Here is a 9,469-nt window from a genome sequence, read left to right on the forward strand (position 1 = left end):
CTAGGGAGCAGAAGGAGAGTGCTACATGGGGGAAAATATACTCAAGCCAGGCTAGTGGCAGCCTCTTCCCTCATCAGCATGAAGTCACCTTTGTGCCGTGCTCTTCATGACTCTCTAGCTGTGAAGAGTCAGTCAGCACCACTCTCCTCCATGGTGGCTACACCGAGGGGGAGGACCAGCATCGGCCACAGTCTGAGCAAGAGCAGCTGTGGTTGCTGAATGCAGAGCTCAGGGCACAGCCACAGAGCGTCTGAGTGATCCCAAACACAGCTACCTCATCTTCAGGGCTGGATGGCCAAGACACAGGAGGCAGGCTGTGGTGGCCAAGCTCAGTCAAGATGGCAGCACCTGGAGTCAACCCATTGTAGAAGCCCAGGTTTTTAAGGAGATCCAGGGAAGGGATATACAAAAGGGGGAACCTAAGTCCTTAGGCAGCTGTGAGTCGCTGTCTTGGATTTAGGCACCTAAGTGCTTTTTTGGACCTCATCCCAAACACTTCATTGAGTGAGTGTTGCATTAACAACAGCCCAGTCAGAGGATAAGCAGCAACAGAAATGCTCCAAGCTGCTCTTTTAATGCATCCTAGAATGTGAACAAATGATCACTGCAGAAACAGCTGTACTGGGTTAGGGTGTCATTGCCCCAAGCCGTTTCCTTCATCACTTGTACAAGGAAACACCCTTCAGCCGAACTTTCCTCACCGGCTTCACTGCAAAACCATCAGCCCAGTGAAGTCCAGAAATCTATCCAGGCTAGTACCACTGACTTGGTGTTCTTGGTGTTGAAATGGATGTGCAGCTCCCACTATCCATGCATCTGACCCTGTTAAAGAGGAAGGTGGCTCTTGACAGGTAGAGGAGGACAGCCTCTTAAAGTAATATTGTTATTTTTGTAGGGATTGTTTGTCTCCATTATTAAACAGGGCAACTTGTAAGGACCTGAGCCATGCAATGAGCTTTGCAACTCTTCAGCTTCCCTTCTGAGATGTGTCAAGTACCTCCATGGTTAGTGGTCCTGCTCATGACCACTAGGTTTATGTTGAATAGAAAGTGAACAGAGGCTCTTCTAGAAATGAAGGGAATAAAAAGATATGGCTGTGTGCACCATTTTTCACTTTAGGTAAGTACTGACTTTGGAGGATACATGTTCAGGTGAACGCTGCCTGCAGGGCACAACAAAAGGCAGAGCTGAAGTAAGAAGGCTCAGTTCTATTTTAACTTTCTCCTTGGAGTGGATGCAGCTTGACTTCTCTGATGTAGTCTGCCTGGCTGTAAGTTGCACGTACAGAGGAGGGTTTAATCTCCTTTCAAACAGCCATTCATTCGAAGGCTGGCTGGCTGCTTTTCTCCCAGAGCACTCCAAAAGAGCTTGTACAAAGGACCTCCTTCCAGGTTCAGGTCTTTGTCAGATGAAGGGAGATCTTGTGAGGTTTCACTCCATCTACACAGAGGGGTGTGGGACCCCCAGAATATTGGCTTGCCTGTGAGAGTGACTGGGTTTGGGCACACTGGCAATGAGAATAAAGAGTGTGTATGGTGTAAATGTCCCACAGCACCCTGGTCTTTTAAACAGCCTGTCTCCTAAGGGGAGGCTGCATGATGCTTCTATATCACAGTGCTGCAGTATGCCCAAACACCAGGGGTGAAGCTTGAGCCAGGGGAAGAAAGGATGTGATAAATTAAGGCTTCAATGGTGCCTGTTTCTGATCTGAAGTAGAGAAAATATAGTGAGGTACAGGTGTAAATTTGACTGATAAGTCTAGAAGCCCTCTAGCGAATTGGGGGCTGTATAAATTGTGCAGAAGGTGATAACAGAACTAAACCACTTAGTAAAACACACATGGATGCCTTTTGATTAATCTGAATGAGGCTTTGATTATAAAAAATCTTCTATTATTTTGGTGCTTGGTTCCATTTTCTGTCTGATCCTGGATAGGAGAGAAATGGAAGAATTCAGCTTGACAAGAAAAGCTTTTTGGTATGAGAGTTTGAACTTCTCTGCCTTTCAAGCAAGATTTCTTTGTAATATCAGTATCAACTTCTACAAGATAATTAATAGATGTCAATGACTTTCAAATCCCAATACAGTCCCTACAGACCTGCAAACCTTTAAGGTGCAGGCTGAGATTCTTGTGTTGGTGCTGCAATCCTTTGCACAGTTGCCGTAACTTAAAAAGTTATTGAGCAAAACTGTGTTTCTGTAATGCTGTTCTGGAAAGTTCTTGGTAAAAGTACTTTCCAAAAGAAGTGTCTCCTATCTCTCCAAAAAGCAATCCCAGTGGAGAGCGGGTAAGAAGTGGGGATGACATCAGCATCTGCAGAAGTGCATACCCTGCTGTAAAAGAATAAGAGAGCAAATGAGAGTTAAATTCAAGACTAAAATATGCATGCACAAGGCAAGTTTATTACTGTGGGGCTAAAACATATCCCCACTCACTCCTGTAAACCTGTCCACCAGCGAGTGGAAAGGAAGGAAAGCAGCTTGGCAAGGTGACTCTGTACAACGGGGATGCTCTGCACAGCCGTATTTTTTGTTTTTTGGTTTCCCGCATGAAGCAGAGGTGGGTCTGTACCACCCCCACAGATAACAGCACACTCCCTGTGTGATTTCATAGTATAGTCAGGCATTTGGAAGAGATTTTTCTATGAGGAATGATTTGAGTCATAATCCTTTGACCCCGTGGCCCATTCGAGACGGCCGTGACATGTCACTGCTCCCTGATAACGATTCTCCATGCCGCCTCTGCCTGCTCCCGTGGCGGTGAGCTGCTCTGGGGTGGGTGCACGTCCCTGGCCTCCCTCCAGAGCTCTGGGATCTGTGCAATCTCCAGTGTCAAGATGTGTTTGGATATGGAAAGCCACGACACTCTGTTATATATCAGATAGATAACAGGAGCATCCCCTCGCCTGAGGAGACAGATGCCTGGTGCTGGGTGTTGAGCGGCCAAGGGCCTGTCCATCTGCAGGCTTTCTGCCTGCTCTTTAACCCTGGATGACAGTCACATCTTCAAGGGGCTGTTCTTTGGAAGATAAACATAGCTTTTCTGGTTCAAAAATTACAAGTCATTCTCCCATTTTTTTTTTCTGTAACTGAGAAAGACTGTAATTTCAGCTTTTCGGGTGAGGCTTTTTGTGGGAACGCACTGACATGAAGGGGTCTTGCAAACTCTTGTTGAACTTTTTGAGTGCTCCTATTACAAACAAGCCTTTCTTCACTCTCTGCCCTTGCTACTGTGCTCAACTTCTCTTATGAAAAAACGCAAACAACCTATTGTAGATAGCTTTCTCTCCTTGATCTCATAAAAGCAGCTTATATAGATCCACAGGAGGGAGGTAGTACTTCAGAAAGGATGGTGCCGCCTTTTGAAACCTAAGATTTTAAAATTTATGTTACCACAGCTAAATGCTGAAATTGGTGAGTTAAATAGTTATTAATTCAGTCCTTATGGAACTAATATGGAACTATGACACAAAGCATTAATAAGAAGAGCCTTTTTATTGTGTATTAAAACACGCTATTTCAGGGATGTCCTCCCTTTCCCAGTGTGAACCTGCGCTCCCCAGGGAAGGGCTTGCTGCAGAGGCTCCATCATAAGTGGTACCCAAAGCCATTCTGCTCAAAGCACAGCAAGTGTTAGGGGAAGGACAGTCACTCAAAGGCATTTATCTCCTGCCTTCTGAAGGCAAGCAAGAGGACTACCATGCCAATAGCTGGCCCACAGGCTAGAGCCACAGATCCGACTGCCCCTCCTGCTGCATGTCTTTGTCTGGCTGCACACAGGTCCCTCAGCACTGCTGTGCCTCTCTATAGGGCAGTGACTTTGGCTGCCATCAGTATATATTTTTGTTTGTTCCTAATAAACCTCAGGGCTTCAGTTACATCTTAAAGCAGTGATTTTCACAGCCCAGATGTATCAGTGTAAATAAGTAAGGATCCTTTAATCTGTACTGTATTTGCCATCTTCCAGCTAATTGTTTATGCATATATGTTCAGGAAAGGCAGGGGACATTCCCAAATGACCTCTACAGTTTCTACATTACTTCACGTACTTATCACCCTGCCACTTGTGCTTCTCCTCCCCCAGGTTCTCTGCTATTTCAGACTCTATTCTCCCAGATAAAGACCTGTTCAGCACCCATTATGCATTTGCAAGTTAAATTATATTACTATGTTTGCAGCTGTTTAGAAAATGAAGTTGCTTTTTTTTCCCCCCAAAGTAAATTTGAAATTAGTTTCATGAAAAAAAAATAAATTTTAGCTAATGCCTGAGGGTAACCTGAGTTTTCTCTCAGTCTTCACTGTAACTCCAACAGGTCAACATCTGAACTTGACACAGTAAATCTGGAGTCATAGCGGGATGGTGCTGAGCTGTAGCTAGACAGGTGATGGGAGGACAGGAGGGATCCCACTGCTTGGGTCTTGACTAGACCTACACTGGACATCAGGCATGACCCAGTGGGCTGCTGAGTGTTGGCCTGGAGCTGCTGAGCACTCACAAGTAATGGTGAAGTGGGCATTTCCCCGAAGATTATCAACACCTTGTGGTAACATATGAGACCTGATCAAACACTGATTTTCTTTTAGCTTATTTGAAGTCTGTTTTCCACCAGCACTAGTCCATGCAGTGATGCTAATAGCATCCACAGCTCTTGCTAATTTCTTAGAGAAATCAAGCTAAAACCTTGCCTGTGCTTTCCCAGCTCCACACCTCTTAGCCATGACCTCACTTCCCAACGCCTGTGAGACTTCGCTCCTTAGCGAGTGAAGGTCACATCACTCGCAGCAGTGATGCTGTGGCAGTCACAGCCCAGCCTTCATATGTAGCTTTGTGGAGATGGATGGAGCTGCTGTAACATCCGCATTGTACCATTTGTGTACCCTTGTACGTAATGCATCAAACCTATATTACTTCATTAAGCGAAGGTAGGGATTAGCCTTCTCTAGAGTAGTAAGCATTCAAAGTTTAAACTAAGAAAAATAGGATAGATCCAACATCAATATGCTTTGCTACTGCGTAACTATTCTCCTTTCATCTTCCCCTACCTTTGGGGATGACTCTCTCTCTCCCCTCGACACCTTGCTGGGAGGCCAGCTGGAGCTTCTAACCCTTCTCAAGAACTTTTCAGCTGAACGACTGTACAAATATTTTGGTCAGGAAACTCTCCTGAAAAACAACGCTTAACTGTTCTGTTTCTCAGCTGGGTGACGGGGGTAATTACTGTGATAACTTCCCATCTCTCTTGGGTGTTATGATGAGAAACTCATTAGTTATTTGCTGAGTACCCTGAGCCAAGTCCTTGAATGAAAGAGCTGTAAGGATTATTTTAACAATATTTAGCACTTCAAAAGTTTTGGAAGCACTACCTAATTTTCCCAAATGTAAACCAGCTAAATCTGCAGGGTAATTTGTGTGCCACACCTCTTAGTCTTTTCAGCAGTCTTCACAACGTTCAGGAACTCACACGGTATGGGTGTATGCTTCCTCTGTGCTAACTATTCTTTTATTTTTTAGCTTTTTCTCCCCATTTTTCCCTCCCTCCATCACACTTTCATATGTCATACTTTAGGACTCTAAGGTGTATCTAACAGACACGATAGCTGAGTCATCATATTTAAAGGAAAATATTCTCCATCAGGGCACTCCTTCTCCTCCCCAGCAGCATGTGGCCCAACACCTCGCACAGACACTGACTGCTGTGAATTAAATCATCTTTGCAGAATGGTCACCACTCGACATCGTGAACTATTTCCCTCTATTCAATACACACCCACCCCATCTGCTTCTTTGGGATGCTTAGGAAGCAATAAAGCAGTTCAAGAAAAGAATCCTCAAATACCAAATCAAAATACAGTGAAAGAAACACCGAAGAACTGGCAAATGAAAACATCCCTTCTCCACGGCAATGCTTAGTGTTTCCCTTGATGCAGCAATAAAATATCTGAAGCTTCTCTGTTCCAAGCTAAAAAGAGGTGCCAATTATATAAACAGGTGATTACTGTCGGAATGGGCAATGTGAATGTTTTCTTGCAAAAAGGTAATAGTTGTTTTGTTTATGACTAACATCTGTTCTAAGTAAGTTTAATATATCATGGCTGTAACATGCCATATAGGATGGACAAGAGGAAAAAATAAGCAGGGGTTTAATAGCACATCTGTGGCTAGTTAGTTATGGTAAACTTCAGGTATGTGGTGATTTCAGCATATGTTCCTAAATATTTTCCCAGCAACTGGATCTAAGACAAAACCTGTTACAGTCTTTTGGGGAATAATTAATGCACCTAGTCACTTCAAACCACACCAAATTATGAAGAAATCTGCTTGATTTCACTGTAAAAAGCACTGATGAATGATCACCTCCAGAAATGAGACTCCAAGCCTGCAAAAAGTTTAGTAGAAATGGCAGGAAAGCTCTGGCCCTGAGCAGCGACACTAATGATGGGACATAAAACATAAACAGAGGACTCCCAATCAGGGAGGTTTTGAGGCCAGAGAGAATTATAAAGACATAAAGCAGCAACAACTTGCACCGAGCTGAGCAGAACTTCCCATTCACTTGTCACAGTGATGACACGCTGCAGTGCTGTTGCTGAAGAGCTGGCTGGCATGCAGCATGTCTCTATGTTTTTCCTTTTCCCTTCCCTGTGCATTAATTCATCTGTATTTCCCCCCTCCGGCCTGTCTTGCTCGTGTTTGTGTGTTTCTGTTTTCCACGATTTCTGTCCATAATGGCCACTTGCAGGTGCTGGTCTTCATGTCCCAAGGAGCCGAGTCCTGGCATTCCCTGCTTGCCCAGGCATGTGGACCTGCTCTACTATGTCCCACAGGATGCTGATCTGAACCTGACTGCTGTGACACAGGGGATGCCTCTACTGCTTGCTGGGTTCATGCAGCCCTACTGTGCTCCTGTCCAGATACCCACCTTAGCTGCACAAAGACACTGTTGGCTTTTGATCTGTGGTTTCTTTGCACTTCTGTTACCCCATGATGACACTCTGCCCCATCACACTGATCTTCACCCATGTCAAGGGTCCTATATGGCAGGCAGTGCCTTTAGTGCTCTTTTACACAAACTCCATTTGTATGCTTCTCACTCAGCCACACTTAGTTCTTTCAGCCTTCTTGAGGCTGAAACTCTAAGCTCAAGAATGTCTGACTGTCGTCCCCTTCTCTGGAAAGAGCCAGGAGAGAGATATCTCTAGGTGGTCTCAGGACTGTGGGCTTTGCAAGGGAGCAATGCTCCATTAGTTGTGCACATTGACCATCAAAAAGCAGAATTGCATTCCTGCCGGCTCTGCTTTCCTTCATCTTTACCCTTCTCCTGGCAGTCACACTCTGCATTGCAGTACAACCTGAGACCACAACCCCACCGATCCAAGCACTAAGCAAGGGCAGAGTAAAGCAACATCTGCCCAAAGAGTTTGCTCTCTAACAGGCAGAGGGCAAGATGCAGCAGAAGCAAAGGGAGTCCCTGAAAGCTCTGCTGACACTGAGGAGCACAGCCTTCAGACTTCCCAAACCACAGACTAACAGCTCCATGTGTTACACCAGCCCTCTGTGCAATCCCGCTTGGACAGGAATTGGGGCTGGCAGCCATCATTGGTCGTTAATTGTGAATCCAGTCCAAGACATCCCTCATGTTGCCTCAAAAATCATGTTTTCTTTCTGGTGCCCAACTGTGCAGCTATGTTCAGCTCAGATTTTCAGGTTTTCCTCTGTAACAGGAGAGCTAGAAGCACGGGCATTGTTTTCTTCTTTTAGGAGCTTTCGCTCTGTTTTTCAGCTTAAGGCCCTTTGACTTCGCTCGGGGGAAATCTTCACTGACTGCAGGACTCCAGACTAATCTGCAGAAGTGCCTCCTTCCAAGGGCTGCACCTCCCTTTGCAGTCCACAAAGTGTTCTCAGAAGAGATGTAACAAAAATTAGCCCCAGGTGCAGAGAGGCAGATCCGAGGTGTGTTGACCTCTGTGCTTTTATCATGTTCTCCACAGGCTGTGACCTCCTGAAGATTTAAAGGTGTCTCTTCCTTTCGCCTTGACATTATCAGTAAATGATCTAATTTCTTTCACTGAAGTGGTAGGTCCAGTCTGTCCCCCCCACCTCTTTCCATCCCCTAAAGCCAGCACAGCAGCTTTCCCAACAGAGAGCCATGAGCTCCAGGAGCAAGGACCTGCTCTGTGTGATGTATCATGACTATGCAACTGGGAGCAAAAGCTTTTGGCTCAGCAAGAAGGGATGTAAACAGGACTGTCTCCTACAACCAAGGAGAGCAAACAGCTCAGACTGCAGCCATGCAGATGAGAAAATCATCCTGGAAATTTTTTCATACAACACAGTGGAGACAGGTATTTGAAAAACTCAGAACTCCCAATTTGCCTGTCGGAGCCAAGATATTTAAATAATAAACCATAACTTGTGTCAGCATGGCTTCCTTGATGGAAACCCTTGCTATCGTCATGCCCACATGAAGCCCTGTTACAAGACCTAAACTTTCTGCTGATTGACCGTGTCAGCTACTAGGCTTTACCATGGGAAAATGTGGGTGTTTTCCAGCCAGCAAAGCCACGAAGAACTCCACATGTACCCTTCAGGGACAGGGTGTAAGGGGTCTTGCTGAAGGTCCCCCTGCTGCTGGTGGCATTGTCCTTGGTGGCTACATCATGTGTCAGCAGCTGCAGGCTCAGATCCTCACTGCTGGAAGACAAAAGGAGATGTCCGTAGAAAAGCAGGTCAATGACAATTACTCCCAGAGCCCTGCAAAACCAGGGCACCAAGAAACCTGTATGCAGTTCTAGGCTCTCCCATAGACTTCTCCTATGACCTTGGACTCATCATGTAACTTTACTGCCCTTGTTTTCTCACTATTAACTAGAACACATATTGAATAGGACTCAATTTATGAACATGCGTAAAGCGCTTTGATAGCCTGGGGTAAAAGTCAATTAAGACATGGTGAGCAGCTGATGGGCCCAAGCAATTACTGAAGTAAATGATTCACAAACACACTCTTTTTGAGGACGTCATTAAACCAAAACAGATCTGCATATTATTCACCTGTTTCTAGAGGCTGAATAAATTATGGGGAGGGGAGAGGTGGGGAAGCAGGCAAGAAGCAATGCTTCAAAAATGCTTGAAAATCGTGTTGAGGACAAGCCCTTTGCGCGCACGTCTGGGCGCCGGCAGGAACACCAAGTTTTGGAGGGGTCTCTTCTTGTCCCTCTCCATCCTTGATGGACCCTTTCTGCAGATTTTCCTTGTGCTGAGAAAGTTGATGTCGCTCATCTCAGATGAGCCGTGGGCTGAGCTCAGCTGCGGACAGAGAAGGGGCAGGAGGTGCCCGTCCAACTTTCGGGAGAAGACAACCCGCCCCGCACAGCCTCCAGCGCGGCGCTGCCCGCGGAGCCGCCCGGGCGGGCCGGGCCGGGCGGGCGGGGGCGCGGGGGGCGGGCGGTGCGTCCAGCCCGGTCCCGC

At 46.0% G+C, this 9,469-nt stretch overlaps 1 protein-coding gene across 2 annotated transcripts in view; it reads left to right on the forward strand.

The window, feature by feature from the left end:
• Nucleotides 1–9,469, forward strand: part of JCAD (junctional cadherin 5 associated) — a 60,290-nt gene that overhangs the window by 22,004 nt on the left and 28,817 nt on the right. The window lies entirely within an intron of this gene.

This window comes from Neopelma chrysocephalum, unplaced genomic scaffold (assembly GCF_003984885.1).
Source record: "Neopelma chrysocephalum unplaced genomic scaffold, ASM398488v2 Primary Assembly neopelma1_72, whole genome shotgun sequence".
Lineage (NCBI taxonomy): Eukaryota > Metazoa > Chordata > Aves > Passeriformes > Pipridae > Neopelma > Neopelma chrysocephalum.